Source organism: Thermobia domestica, chromosome 18, assembly GCF_964235325.1.
Source record: "Thermobia domestica chromosome 18, izTheDome1.hap1.1, whole genome shotgun sequence".
NCBI lineage: Eukaryota > Metazoa > Arthropoda > Insecta > Zygentoma > Lepismatidae > Thermobia > Thermobia domestica.
This window is the reverse complement of record NC_137471.1, coordinates 107,417,927-107,435,580: the sequence shown is the minus strand read 5'-3', so window position 1 is coordinate 107,435,580 and position 17,654 is coordinate 107,417,927.

The window sequence follows — 17,654 nt, the reverse complement described above, 5'->3', positions numbered from 1 at the left end:
GCAAATTTCACTGCACACCCCTTCCCTGAAACACCACTATGTTGCTTGCATATGACATCAGAAGTTCAAATATGTGTATTTTTACGTAACATAAAGAGACAATACACTAATTTTAGAAAACGTTTATATTTTCCTGAAAACGAAATATTATCTTGTCTTCTGCAACGGTTAATTTTGCTGCACCCTGTATATATATTTCGATGTCAGAACAAAATATGCTGTTTTCACATTCTACACATCAGGATAGATACGAAAGGCACAAATTAGCAGAAAAATTATAAAATGATGAAGGTAGTAAGATATATCCTACATGACCTACTTTAATCTTTACCTTTTCGATGAGATCACGTGACTCACACCTTCTGTCAAAAATTGATTCCAATTACCACTGAGTTATTCACTTTTCTTATAATTTTCTTATTTCACGTAAAACTATTGGTTGGCAACCTTCTGACAATATATCATTTGTCAATAGTTACATATTGAATTGTTACGAATTGTTGTGTATTATAATCTGTTTTGGTATCTATCTTCATAACTATTTAACATATTTTCACGAAATTCAGCTCAAATTGCAGAGCAGGCACATCTTTCATAAAGATCCCAAACCGGCATCCCTAAGGTTGATATCAAGTACCTTATTTTTTACAATTTTTGGTACTACTTTTGTGTTTTTTTCAAAATAACGCATATTTCACTGCAAACCCCTTCCCTGACACACCACTATGTTCCTTGCATATGACACCCGAAGTTCAAATATGTGTATTTTTACGTAACACAAAGAGAAAATACCCTAATTATAGAAAACGTTTATATTTTCCTGAAAACGAAATATTATCTTGTCTTCTGCAACGGTTAATTTTGCTGCACCCTGTATATATATTTCGATGTCAGAACAAAATATGCTGTTTTCATATTCAACACATCAGGATAGATACGAAAGGCACAAATTAGCAGAAAAATTATAAAATGATGAAGTAAGCAAGATATATAATACATGAAGGACTTTAACCCTTACCTTTTCAATGAGATCACATGACGCGCACCTTCTTTCAAAAATTGATTCCAATTACCACTGAGTTATTCACTTTTCTTATATATTTTTTTATTTCACGTAAAACTGTCTGTTAGCAATCTTCTGACAATATATCATATGTCAATATGTACATATTGAATTGTTACGAATTGTTGTGTATTATAATCTGTTTTGATCTATATCTTCCGAACTATTTAACATATTTTCACGAAATAAAGCTCAAACTGCAGTGCAGGCATATCTTTCATAGACACCCCAAACCGGAATCCCTATGTTTGATATCAAGTACCTTATTCTTTACCATTTTTGGTACTACTTTTGTGTTTTTTTTTTTCAAAATAACGCATATTTCACTGCACACCCCTTCCCTGAAACACCACTATGTTGCTTGCATATGACACCCGAAGTTAAAATATGTGTATTTTTACGTAACACAAAGAGAAAATACCCTAATTATAGAAAACGTTTATATTTTCCTGAAAACGAAATATTATCTTGTCTTCAGCAACGGTTAATTTTGCTGCACCCTGTATATATATTTCGATGTCAGAACAAAATATGCTGTTTTCACATTCTACACATCAGGATAGACACGAAAGGCACAAATTAGCAGAAAAATTAAAAAAATGATGAAGATAGTAAGATATATTCTACATGAACGACTTTAACCCTTACGTTTTCAATGAGATCACGTGACGCACACCTTCTGTCAAAAATTGATTCGAATTACCACTCAGTTATTCACTTTTCTTATAATTTTCTTATTTCACGTAAAACTGTTGGTTGGCAACCTTCTGACAATATATCATATGTCAATATGTACATATTGAATTGTTACTAATTGTTGCGTATTATAATCTGTTTTGGTCTATATCTTCCGAACTGTTTAACATATTTTCACGTAATAAAGCTCAAACTGCAGTGCAGGCACATCTTTCACAGAGATCCCAAACCGGGATCCCTATGGTTGATATCAAGTACCTTATTCTTTACCATTTTTGGTACTACTTTTGTGTTTTTTTTCAAAATGAAACTGCAAATCCCTTTCCTGACACACCACTATGTTGCTTGCATATGACACCCGAAGTTCAAATATGTGTATTTTTACGTAACACAAAGAGAAAATACCCTAATTATAGAAAACGTTTATATTTTCCTGAAAACGAAATATTATCTTGTCTTCTGCAACGGTTAATTTTGCTGCACCCTGTATATATATTTCGATGTCAGAACAAAATATGCTGTTTTCATATTCAACACATCAGGATAGATACGAAAGGCACAAATTAGCAGAAAAATTATAAAATGATGAAGTAAGCAAGATATATAATACATGAAGGACTTTAACCCTTACCTTTTCAATGAGATCACATGACGCGCACCTTCTTTCAAAAATTGATTACAATTACCACTGAGTTATTCACTTTTCTTATATATTTTTTTATTTCACGTAAAACTGTCGGTTAGCAACCTTCTGACAATATATCATATGTTAATATGTACATATTGAATTGTTACGAATTGTTGTCTATTATAATCTGTTTTGATCTATATCTTCCGAACTATTTAACATATTTTCACGAAATAAAGCTCAAACTGCAGTGCAGGCACATCTTTCATAGAGGTCCCAAACCAGGATCCCTATGGTTGATATCAAGTACCTTATTCTTTACCATTTTTGGTACTACTTTTGTGTTTTTATCAAAATAACGCATATTTCACTGCACACCCCTTCCCTGAAACATCACTATGTTGCTTGCATATGACATCCGAAGTTCAAATATGTGTATTTTTACGTAACATAAAGAGACAATACCCTAATTATAGAAAACGTTTATATTTTCCTGAAAACGAAATATTATCTTGTCTTCTGCAACGGTTAATTTTGCTGCACCCTGTATATATATTTCGATGTCAGAACAAAATATGCTGTTTTCACATTCTACACATCAGGATAGATACGAAAGGCACAAATTAGCAGAAAAATTATAAAATGATGAAGGTAGTAAGATATATCCTACATGACCGACTTTAATCTTTACCTTTTCGATGAGATCACGTGACGCACACCTTCTGTCAAAAATTGATTCCAATTACCACTGAGTTATTCACTTTTCTTATAATTTTCATATTTCATGTAAAACTATTGGTTGGCAAACTTCTGACAATATATCATATGTCAATAGTTACATATTGAATTGTTACGAATTGTTGTGTATTATAATCTGTTTTGGTATCTATCTTCATAACTATTTAACATATTTTCACGAAATTCAGCTCAAATTGCAGAGCAGGCACATCTTTCATAAAGATCCCAAACCGGCATCCCTAAGGTTGATATCAAGTACCTTATTTTTTACAATTTTTGGTACTACTTTTGTGTTTTTTTCAAAATAACGCATATTTCACTGCAAACCCCTTCCCTGACACACCACTATGTTGCTTGCATATGACACCCGAAGTTCAAATATGTGTATTTTTACGTAACACAAAGAGAAAATACCCTAATTATAGAAAACGTTTATATTTTCCTGAAAACGAAATATTATCTTGTCTTCTGCAACGGTTAATTTTGCTGCACCCTGTATATATATTTCGATGTCAGAACAAAATATGCTGTTTTCATATTCAACACATCAGGATAGATACGAAAGGCACAAATTAGCAGAAAAATTATAAAATGATGAAGTAAGCAAGATATATAATACATGAAGGACTTTAACCCTTACCTTTTCAATGAGATCACATGACGCGCACCTTCTTTCAAAAATTGATTCCAATTACCACTGAGTTATTCACTTTTCTTATATATTTTTTTATTTCACGTAAAACTGTCTGTTAGCAATCTTCTGACAATATATCATATGTCAATATGTACATATTGAATTGTTACGAATTGTTGTGTATTATAATCTGTTTTGATCTATATCTTCCGAACTATTTAACATATTTTCACGAAATAAAGCTCAAACTGCAGTGCAGGCATATCTTTCATAGACACCCCAAACCGGAATCCCTATGATTGATATCAAGTACCTTATTCTTTACCATTTTTGGTACTACTTTTGTGTTTTTTTTTTCAAAATAACGCATATTTCACTGCACACCCCTTCCCTGAAACACCACTATGTTGCTTGCATATGACACCCGAAGTTAAAATATGTGTATTTTTACGTAACACAAAGAGAAAATACCCTAATTATAGAAAACGTTTATATTTTCCTGAAAACGAAATATTATCTTGTCTTCAGCAACGGTTAATTTTGCTGCACCCTGTATATATATTTCGATGTCAGAACAAAATATGCTGTTTTCACATTCTACACATCAGGATAGACACGAAAGGCACAAATTAGCAGAAAAATTAAAAAAATGATGAAGATAGTAAGATATATTCTACATGAACGACTTTAACCCTTACGTTTTCGATGAGATCACGTGACGCACACCTTCTGCCAAAAATTGATTCGAATTACCACTCAGTTATTCACTTTTCTTATAATTTTCTTATTTCACGTAAAACTGTTGGTTGGCAACCTTCTGACAATATATCATATGTCAATATGTACATATTGAATTGTTACTAATTGTTGCGTATTATAATCTGTTTTGGTCTATATCTTCCGAACTGTTTAACATATTTTCACGTAATAAAGCTCAAACTGCAGTGCAGGCACATCTTTCATAGAGATCCCAAACCGGGATCCCTATGGTTGATATCAAGTACCTTATTCTTTACTATTTTTGGTACTACTTTTGTGTTTTTTTTCAAAATGAAACTGCAAATCCCTTTCCTGACACACCACTATGTTGCTTGCATATGACACCCGAAGTTCAAATATGTGTATTTTTACGTAACACAAAGAGAAAATACCCTAATTATAGAAAACGTTTATATTTTCCTGAAAACGAAATATTACCTTGTCTTCTGCAACGGTTAATTTTGCTGCACCCTGTATATATATTTCGATGTCAGAACAAAATATACTGTTTTCATATTCAACACATCAGGATAGATACGAAAGGCACAAATTAGCAGAAAAATTATAAAATGATGAAGTAAGCAAGATATATAATACATGAAGGACTTTAACACTTACCTTTTCAATGAGATCACATGACGCGCACCTTCTTTCAAAAATTGATTCCAATTACCACTGAGTTATTCACTTTTCTTATATATTTTTTTATTTCACGTAAAACTGTCGGTTAGCAACCTTCTGACAATATATCATATGTTAACATGTACATATTGAATTGTTACGAATTGTTGTCTATTATAATCTGTTTTGATCTATATCTTCCGAACTATTTAACATATTTTCACGAAATAAAGCTCAAACTGCAGTGCAGGCACATCTTTCATAGAGATCCCAAACCAGGATCCCTATGGTTGATATCAAGTACCTTATTCTTTACCATTTTTGGTACTACTTTTGTGTTTTTATCAAAATAACGCATATTTCACTGCACACCCCTTCCCTGAAACACCACTATGTTGCTTGCATATGACATCCGAAGTTCAAATATGTGTATTTTTACGTAACATAAAGAGACAATACCCTAATTATAGAAAACGTTTATATTTTCCTGAAAACGAAATATTATCTTGTCTTCTGCAACGGTTAATTTTGCTGCACCCTGTATATATATTTCGACGTCAGAACAAAATATGCTGTTTTCACATTCTACACATCAGGATAGATACGAAAGGCACAAATTAGCAGAAAAATTATAAAATGATGAAGGTAGTAAGATATATCCTACATGACCGACTTTAATCTTTACCTTTTCGATGAGATCACGTGACGCACACCTTCTGTCAAAAATTGATTCCAATTACCACTGAGTTATTCACTTTTCTTATAATTTTCTTATTTCACGTAAAACTATTGGTTGGCAACCTTCTGACAATATATCATATGTCAATAGTTACATATTGAATTATTACGAATTGTTGTGTATTATAATCTGTTTTGGTATCTATCTTCATAACTATTTAACATATTTTCACGAAATTCAGCTCAAACTGCAGTACAGGGACATCTTTCATAGACACCTCAAACCGGAATCCCTATGGTTGATATCAAGTACCTTATTCTTTACCATTTTTGGTACTACTTTTGTGTTTTTTTCAAAATAAAACTTCAAATCCCTTTCCTGACACACCACTATGTTGCTTGCATATGACACCCGAAGTTCAAATATGTGTATTTTTACGTAACACAAAGAGAAAATACCCTAATTATAGAAAACGTTTATATTTTCCTGAAAACGAAATATTATCTTGTCTTCTGCAACGGTTAATTTTGCTGCACCCTGTATATATATTTCGATGTCAGAACAAAATATGCTGTTTTCATATTCAACACATCAGGATAGATACGAAAGGCACAAATTAGCAGAAAAATTATAAAATGATGAAGTAAGCAAGATATATAATACATGAAGGACTTTAACCCTTACCTTTTCAATGAGATCACATGACGCGCACCTTCTTTCAAAAATTGATTACAATTACCACTGAGTTATTCACTTTTCTTATATATTTTTTTATTTCACGTAAAACTGTCGGTTAGCAACCTTCTGACAATATATCATATGTTAATATGTACATATTGAATTGTTACGAATTGTTGTCTATTATAATCTGTTTTGATCTATATCTTCCGAACTATTTAACATATTTTCACGAAATAAAGCTCAAATTGCAGAGCAGGCACATCTTTCATAAAGATCCCAAACCGGCATGCCTAAGGTTGATATCAAGTACCTTATTTTTTACAATTTTTGGTACTACTTTTGTGTTTTTTTCAAAATAACGCATATTTCACTGCAAACCCCTTCCCTGACACACCACTATGTTGCTTGCATATGACACCCGAAGTTCAAATATGTGTATTTTTACGTAACACAAAGAGAAAATACCCTAATTATAGAAAACGTTTATATTTTCCTGAAAACGAAATATTATCTTGTCTTCTGCAACGGTAAATTTTGCTGCACCCTGTATATATATTTCGATGTCAGAACAAAATATGCTGTTTTCATATTCAACACATCAGGATAGATACGAAAGGCACAAATTAGCAGAAAAATTATAAAATGATGAAGTAAGGAAGATATATAATACATGAACGACTTTAACCCTTACGTTTTCGATGAGAACACGTGACGCACACCTTCTGTCAAAAATTGATTCGAATTACCACTGAATTATTCAGTTTTCTTATAATTTTCTTATTTCACGTAAAACTGTTGGTTGGCAACCTTCTGACAATATATCGTATGTCAATATGTACATATTGAATTGTTACTAATTGTTGTGTATTATAATCTGTTTTGGTCTATATCTTCCGAACTATTTAACATATTTTCACGAAATAAAGCTCAAATTGCAGTGCAGGCACATCCTTCATAGAGATCCCAAACCGGGATCCCTATGGTTGATATCAAGTACCTTATTCTCTACCATTTTTGGTACTACTTTTGTGTTTTTTTCAAAATAACGCATATTTCACTGCACACCCCTTCCCTGACACACCACTATGTTGCTTGCATATGACACCCGAAGTTCAAATATGTGTATTTTTACGTAACACAAAGAGAAAATACGCTAATTATAGAAAACGTTTATATTTTCCTGAAAGCGAAATATTATCTTGTCTTCTGCAACGGTTAATTTTGCTGCACCCTGTATATATATTTCAATGTCAGAACAAAATATGCTGTTTTCACATTCTACACATCAGGATAGATACGAAAGGCACAAATTAGCAGAAAAATTATAAAATGATGAAGGTAGTAAGATATATCCTACATGACCGACTTTAATCTTTACCTTTTCGATGAGATCACGTGACGCACACCTTCTGTCAAAAATTGATTCCAATTACCACTGAGTTATTCACTTTTCTTATAATTTTCTTATTTCACGTAAAACTATTGGTTGGCAACCTTCTGACAATATATCATATGTCAATAGTTACATATTGAATTGTTACGAATTGTTGTGTATTATAATCTGTTTTGGAATCTATCTTCATAACTATTTAACATATTTTCACGAAATTCAGCTCAAATTGCAGAGCAGGCACATCTTTCATAAAGATCCCAAACCGGCATCCCTAAGGTTGATATCAAGTACCTTATTTTTTACAATTTTTGGTACTACTTTTGTGTTTTTTTCAAAATAACGCATATTTCACTGCAAAACCCTTCCCTGACACACCACTATGTTCCTTGCATATGACACCCGAAGTTCAAATATGTGTATTTTTACGTAACACAAAGAGAAAATACCCTAATTATAGAAAACGTTTATATTTTCCTGAAAACGAAATATTATCTTGTCTTCTGCAACGGTTAATTTTGCTGCACCCTGTATATATATTTCGATGTCAGAACAAAACATGCTGTTTTCATATTCAACACATCAGGATAGATACGAAAGGCACAAATTAGCAGAAAAATTATAAAATGATGAAGTAAGCAAGATATATAATACATGAAGGACTTTAACCCTTACCTCTTCAATGAGATCACATGACGCGCACCTTCTTTCAAAAATTGATTCCAATTACCACTGAGTTATTCACTTTTCTTATATATTTTTTTATTTCACGTAAAACTGTCTGTTAGCAATCTTCTGACAATATATCATATGTCAATATGTACATATTGAATTATTACGAATTGTTGTGTATTATAATCTGTTTTGATCTATATCTTCCGAACTATTTAACATATTTTCACGAAATAAAGCTCAAACTGCAGTGCAGGCATATCTTTCATAGACACCCCAAACCGGAATCCCTATGATTGATATCAAGTACCTTATTCTTTACCATTTTTGGTACTACTTTTGTGTTTTTTTTTTCAAAATAACGCATATTTCACTGCACACCCCTTCCCTGAAACACCACTATGTTGCTTGCATATGACACCCGAAGTTAAAATATGTGTATTTTTACGTAACACAAAGAGAAAATACCCTAATTATAGAAAACGTTTATATTTTCCTGAAAACGAAATATTATCTTGTCTTCAGCAACGGTTAATTTTGCTGCACCCTGTATATATATTTCGATGTCAGAACAAAATATGCTGTTTTCACATTCTACACATCAGGATAGACACGAAAGGCACAAATTAGCAGAAAAATTATAAAATGATGAAGGTAGTAAGATATATCCTACATGACCGACTTTAATCTTTAACTTTTCGATGAGATCACGTGACGCACACCTTCTGTCAAAAATTGATTCCAATTACCACTGAGTTATTCACTTTTCTTATAATTTTCTTATTTCACGTAAAACTATTGGTTGGCAACCTTCTGACAATATATCATATGTCAATAGTTACATATTGAATTATTACGAATTGTTGTGTATTATAATCTGTTTTGGTATCTATCTTCATAACTATTTAACATATTTTCACGAAATTCAGCTCAAACTGCAGTACAGGGACATCTTTCATAGACACCTCAAACCGGAATCCCTATGGTTGATATCAAGTACCTTATTCTTTACCATTTTTGGTACTACTTTTGTGTTTTTTTCAAAATAAAACTTCAAATCCCTTTCCTGACACACCACTATGTTGCTTGCATATGACACCCGAAGTTCAAATATGTGTATTTTTACGTAACACAAAGAGAAAATACCCTAATTATAGAAAACGTTTATATTTTCCTGAAAACGAAATATTATCTTGTCTTCTGCAACGGTTAATTTTTCTGCACCCTGTATATATATTTCGATGTCAGAACAAAATATGCTGTTTTCATATTCAACACATCAGGATAGATACGAAAGGCACAAATTAGCAGAAAAATTATAAAATGATGAAGTAAGCAAGATATATAATACATGAAGGACTTTAACCCTTACCTTTTCAATGAGATCACATGACGCGCACCTTCTTTCAAAAATTGATTACAATTACCACTGAGTTATTCACTTTTCTTATATATTTTTTTATTTCACGTAAAACTGTCGGTTAGCAACCTTCTGACAATATATCATATGTTAATATGTACATATTGAATTGTTACGAATTGTTGTCTATTATAATCTGTTTTGATCTATATCTTCCGAACTATTTAACATATTTTCACGAAATAAAGCTCAAACTGCAGTGCAGGCACATCTTTCATAGAGGTCCCAAACCAGGATCCCTATGGTTGATATCAAGTACCTTATTCTTTACCATTTTTGGTACTACTTTTGTGTTTTTATCAAAATAACGCATATTTCACTGCACACCCCTTCCCTGAAACATCACTATGTTGCTTGCATATGACATCCGAAGTTCAAATATGTGTATTTTTACGTAACATAAAGAGACAATACCCTAATTATAGAAAACGTTTATATTTTCCTGAAAACGAAATATTATCTTGTCTTCTGCAACGGTTAATTTTGCTGCACCCTGTATATATATTTCGATGTCAGAACAAAATATGCTGTTTTCACATTCTACACATCAGGATAGATACGAAAGGCACAAATTAGCAGAAAAATTATAAAATGATGAAGGTAGTAAGATATATCCTACATGACCGACTTTAATCTTTACCTTTCCGATGAGATCACGTGACGCACACCTTCTGTCAAAAATTGATTCCAATTACCACTGAGTTATTCACTTTTCTTATAATTTTCATATTTCACGTAAAACTATTGGTTGGCAAACTTCTGACAATATATCATATGTCAATAGTTACATATTGAATTGTTACGAATTGTTGTGTATTATAATCTGTTTTGGTATCTATCTTCATAACTATTTAACATATTTTCACGAAATTCAGCTCAAATTGCAGAGCAGGCACATCTTTCATAAAGATCCCAAACCGGCATCCCTAAGGTTGATATCAAGTACCTTATTTTTTACAATTTTTGGTACTACTTTTGTGTTTTTTTCAAAATAACGCATATTTCACTGCAAACCCCTTCCCTGACACACCACTATGTTGCTTGCATATGACACCCGAAGTTCAAATATGTGTATTTTTACGTAACACAAAGAGAAAATACCCTAATTATAGAAAACGTTTATATTTTCCTGAAAACGAAATATTATCTTGTCTTCTGCAACGGTAAATTTTGCTGCACCCTGTATATATATTTCGATGTCAGAACAAAATATGCTGTTTTCATATTCAACACATCAGGATAGATACGAAAGGCACAAATTAGCAGAAAAATTATAAAATGATGAAGTAAGCAAGATATATAATACATGAACGACTTTAACCCTTACGTTTTCGATGAGAACACGTGACGCACACCTTCTGTCAAAAATTGATTCGAATTACCACTGAATTATTCAGTTTTCTTATAATTTTCTTATTTCACGTAAAACTGTTGGTTGGCAACCTTCTGACAATATATCATATGTTAACATGTACATATTGAATTGTTACGAATTGTTGTCTATTATAATCTGTTTTGATCTATATCTTCCGAACTATTTAACATATTTTCACGAAATAAAGCTCAAACTGCAGTGCAGGCACATCTTTCATAGAGATCCCAAACCAGGATCCCTATGGTTGATATCAAGTACCTTATTCTTTACCATTTTTGGTACTACTTTTGTGTTTTTATCAAAATAACGCATATTTCACTGCACACCCCTTCCCTGAAACACCACTATGTTGCTTGCATATGACATCCGAAGTTCAAATATGTGTATTTTTACGTAACATAAAGAGACAATACCCTAATTATAGAAAACGTTTATATTTTCCTGAAAACGAAATATTATCTTGTCTTCTGCAACGGTTAATTTTGCTGCACCCTGTATATATATTTCGACGTCAGAACAAAATATGCTGTTTTCACATTCTACACATCAGGATAGATACGAAAGGCACAAATTAGCAGAAAAATTATAAAATGATGAAGTAAGCAAGATATATAATACATGAAGGACTTTAACCCTTACCTTTTCAATGAGATCACATGACGCGCACCTTCTTTCAAAAATTGATTCCAATTACCACTGAGTTATTCACTTTTCTTATATATTTTTTTATTTCACGTAAAACTGTCGGTTAGCAACCTTCTGACAATATATCATATGTTAACATGTACATATTGAATTGTTACGAATTGTTGTCTATTATAATCTGTTTTGATCTATATCTTCCGAACTATTTAACATATTTTCACGAAATAAAGCTCAAACTGCAGTGCAGGCACATCTTTCATAGAGATCCCAAACCAGGATCCCTATGGTTGATATCAAGTACCTTATTCTTTACCATTTTTGGTACTACTTTTGTGTTTTTATCAAAATAACGCATATTTCACTGCACACCCCTTCCCTGAAACACCACTATGTTGCTTGCATATGACATCCGAAGTTCAAATATGTGTATTTTTACGTAACATAAAGAGACAATACCCTAATTATAGAAAACGTTTATATTTTCCTGAAAACGAAATATTATCTTGTCTTCTGCAACGGTTAATTTTGCTGCACCCTGTATATATATTTCGACGTCAGAACAAAATATGCTGTTTTCACATTCTACACATCAGGATAGATACGAAAGGCACAAATTAGCAGAAAAATTATAAAATGATGAAGGTAGTAAGATATATCCTACATGACCGACTTTAATCTTTACCTTTTCGATGAGATCACGTGACGCACACCTTCTGTCAAAAATTGATTCCAATTACCACTGAGTTATTCACTTTTCTTATAATTTTCTTATTTCACGTAAAACTATTGGTTGGCAACCTTCTGACAATATATCATATGTCAATAGTTACATATTGAATTATTACGAATTGTTGTGTATTATAATCTGTTTTGGTATCTATCTTCATAACTATTTAACATATTTTCACGAAATTCAGCTCAAACTGCAGTGCAGGGACATCTTTCATAGACACCTCAAACCGGAATCCCTATGGTTGATATCTAGTACCTTATTCTTTACCATTTTTGGTACTACTTTTGTGTTTTTTTCAAAATAAAACTGCAAACCCCTTTCCTGACACACCACTATGTTGCTTGCATATGACACCCGAAGTTCAAATATGTGTATTTTTACGTAACACAAAGAGAAAATACCCTAATTAAAAAAAACGTTTATATTTTCCTGAAAACGAAATATTATCTTGTCTTCTGCAACCATAAATTTTGCTGCACCCTGTATATATATTTCGATGTCAGAACAAAATATGCTGTTTTCATATTCAACACATCAGGATAGATACGAAAGGCACAAATTAGCAGAAAAATTATAAAATGATGAAGTAAGCAAGATATATAATACATCAACGACTTTAACCCTTACGTTTTCGATGAGATCACGTGACGCACACCTTCTGTCAAAAATTGATTCGAATTACCACTGAATTATTCAGTTTTCTTATAATTTTCTTATTTCACGTAAAACTGTTGGTTGGCAACCTTCTGACAATATATCGTATGTCAATATGTACATATTGAATTGTTACTAATTGTTGTGTATTATAATCTGTTTTGGTCTATATCTTCCGAACTATTTAACATATTTTCACGAAATAAAGCTCAAATTGCAGTGCAGGCACATCTTTCATAGAGATCCCAAACCGGGATCCCTATGGTTGATATCAAGTACCTTATTCTCTACCATTTTTGGTACTACTTTTGTGTTTTTTTCAAAATAACGCATATTTCACTGCAAACCCCTTCCCTGACACACCACTATGTTGCTTGCATATGACACCCGAAGTTCAAATATGTGTATTTTTACGTAACACAAAGAGAAAATTCCCTAATTATAGAAAACGTTTATATTTTCCAGAAAACGAAATATTATCTTGTCTTCTGCAACGTTTAATTTTGCTGCACCCTGTATATATATTTCAATGTCAGAACAAAATATGCTGTTTTCACATTCTACACATCAGGATAGATACGAAAGGCACAAATTAGCAGAAAAATTATAAAATGATGAAGGAGGTAAGATATATCCCACATGAACGACTTTAACCCTTACGTTTTCTATGAGAACACGTGACGCACACCTTCTGTCAAAAATTGATTCCAATTACCACTCAGTTATTCACTTTTTTTATAATTTTCTTATTTCACGTAAAACTGTTGGTTGGCAACCTTCTGACAATATATCATATGTCAATATGTACATATTGAATTGTTACTAATTGTTGCGTATTATAATCTGTTTTGGTCTATATCTTCCGAACTGTTTAACATATTTTCACGAAATAAAGCTCAAACTGCAGTGCAGGCACATCTTTCATAGAGATCCCAAACCGGGATCCCTATGGTTGATATCAAGTACCTTATTCTTTACCATTTTTGGTACTACTTTTGTGTTTTTTTTTTCAAAATAAAACTGCAAATCCCTTTCCTGACACACCACTATGTTGCTTGCATATGACACCCGAAGTTCAAATATGTGTATTTTTACGTAACACAAAGAGAAAATACCCTAATTATAGAAAACGTTTATATTTTCCTGAAAACGAAATATTATCTTGTCTTCTGCAACGGTTAATTTTGCTGCACCCTGTATATATATTTCGATGTCAGAACAAAATATGCTGTTTTCATATTCAACACATCAGGATAGATACGAAAGGCACAAATTAGCAGAAAAATTATAAAATGATGAAGTAAGCAAGATATATAATACATGAAGGACTTTAACCCTTACCTTTTCAATGACATCACATGACGCGCACCTTCTTTCAAAAATTGATTCCAATTACCACTGAGTTATTCACTTTTCTTATATATTTTTTTATTTCACGTAAAACTGTCGGTTAGCTACCTTCTGACAATATATCATATGTCAATATGTACATATTGAATTGTTACGAATTGTTGTGTATTGTAATCTGTTTTGATCTATATCTTCCGAACTATTTAACATATTTTCACGAGATAAAGCTCAAACTGCAGTGCAGGCATATCTTTCATAGAGATCCCAAACCGGGATCCCTATGGTTGATATCAAGTACCTTATTCTTTACCATTTTTGGTACTACTTTTGTGTTTTTTTCAAAATAACGCATATTTCACTGCACACCCCTTCCCTGACACACCACTATGTTGCTTGCATATGACACCCGAAGTTCAAATATGTGTATTTTTACGTAACACAAAGAGAAAATACGCTAATTATACAAAACGTTTATATTTTCCTGAAAACGAAATATTATCTTGTCTTCTGCAACGGTTAATTTTGCTGCACCCTGTATATATATTTCAATGTCAGAACAAAATATGCTGTTTTCACATTCTACAAATCAGGATAGATACGAAAGGCACAAATTAGCAGAAAAATTATAAAATGATGAAGGAGGTAAGATATATCCCACATGAACGACTTTAACCCTTACGTTTTCGATGAGAACACGTGACGCACACCTTCTGTCAAAAATTGATTCCAATTATCACTCAGTTTTTCACTTTTCTTATAATTTTCTTATTTCACGTAAAACTGTTGGTTGGCAACCTTCTGAAAATATATCATATGTCAATACTTACATATTGAATTGTTACGAATTGTTGTGTATTATAATCTGTTTTGGTCTATATCTTCCGAACTATTTAACATATTTTCACGAAATAAAGCTCAAACTACAGTGCAGGCACATCTTTCATAGAGATCTCAAACCGGGATCCCTATGGTTGATATCAAGTACCTTATTCTTTACCATTTTTGGTACTACTTTTGTGTTTTTTTCAAAATAAAACTGCAAATCCCTTTCCTGACACACCACTATGTTGCTTGCATATGACACCCGAAGTTCAAATATGTGTATTTTTACGTAACACAAAGAGAAAATACCCTAATTATAGAAAACGTTTATATTTTCCTGAAAACGAAATATTATCTTGTCTTCTGCAACGGTTAATTTTGCTGCACCCTGTATATATATTTCGATGTCAGAACAAAATATGCTGTTTTCATATTCAACACATCAGGATAGATACGAAAGGCACAAATTAGCAGAAAAATTATAAAATGATGAAGTAAGCAAGATATATAATACATGAAGGACTTTAACCCTTACCTTTTCAATGAGATCACATGACGCGCACCTTCTTTCAAAAATTGATTCCAATTACCACTGAGTTATTCACTTTTCTTATATATTTTTTATTTCACGTAAAACTGTCGGTTAGCAACCTTCTGACAATATATCATATGTTAATATGTACATATTGAATTGTTACGAATTGTTGTCTATTATAATCTGTTTTGATCTATATCTTCCGAACTATTTAACATATTTTCACGAAATAAAGCTCAAACTGCAGAGCAGGCACATCTTTCATAGAGATCCCAAACCAGGATCCCTATGGTTGATATCAAGTACCTTATTCTTTACCATTTTTGGTACTACTTTTGTGTTTTTATCAAAATAACGCATATTTCACTGCACACCCCTTCCCTGAAACACCACTATGTTGCTTGCATATGACATCCGAAGTTCAAATATGTGTATTTTTACGTAACATAAAGAGACAATACCCTAATTATAGAAAACGTTTATATTTTCCTGAAAACGAAATATTATCTTGTCTTCTGCAACGGTTAATTTTGCTGCACCCTGTATATATATTTCGATGTCAGAACAAAATATGCTGTTTTCACATTCTACACATCAGGATAGATACGAAAGGCACAAATTAGCAGAAAAATTATAAAATGATGAAGGTAGTAAGATATATCCTACATGACCGACTTTAATCTTTACCTTTTCGATGAGATCACGTGACGCACACCTTCTGTCAAAAATTGATTCCAATTACCACTGAGTTATTCACTTTTCTTATAATTTTCATATTTCACGTAAAACTATTGGTTGGCAACCTTCTGACAATATATCATATGTCAATAGTTACATATTGAATTGTTACGAATTGTTGTGTATTATAATCTGTTTTGGTATCTATCTTCATAACTATTTAACATATTTTCACGAAATTCAGCTCAAATTGCAGAGTAGGCACATCTTTCATAAAGATCCCAAACCGGCATCCCTAAGGTTGATATCAAGTACCTTGTTTTTTACAATTTTTGGTACTACTTTTGTGTTTTTTTCAAAATAACGCATATTTCACTGCAAACCCCTTCCCTGACACACCACTATGTTGCTTGCATATGACACCCGAAGTTCAAATATGTGTATTTTTACGTAACACAAAGAGAAAATACCCTAATTATAGAAAACGTTTATATTTTCCTGAAAACGAAATATTATCTTGTCTTCTGCAACGGTAAATTTTGCTGCACCCTGTATATATATTTCGATGTCAGAACAAAATATGCTGTTTTCATATTCAACACATCAGGATAGATACGAAAGGCACAAATTAGCAGAAAAATTATAAAATGATGAAGTAAGCAAGATATATAATACATGAACGACTTTAACCCTTACGTTTTCGATGAGATCACGTGACGCACACCTTCTGTCAAAAATTGATTCGAATTACCACTGAATTATTCAGTTTTCTTATAATTTTCTTATTTCACGTAAAACTGTTGGTTGGCAACCTTCTGACAATATATCGTATGTCAATATGTACATATTGAATTGTTACTAATTGTTGTGTATTATAATCT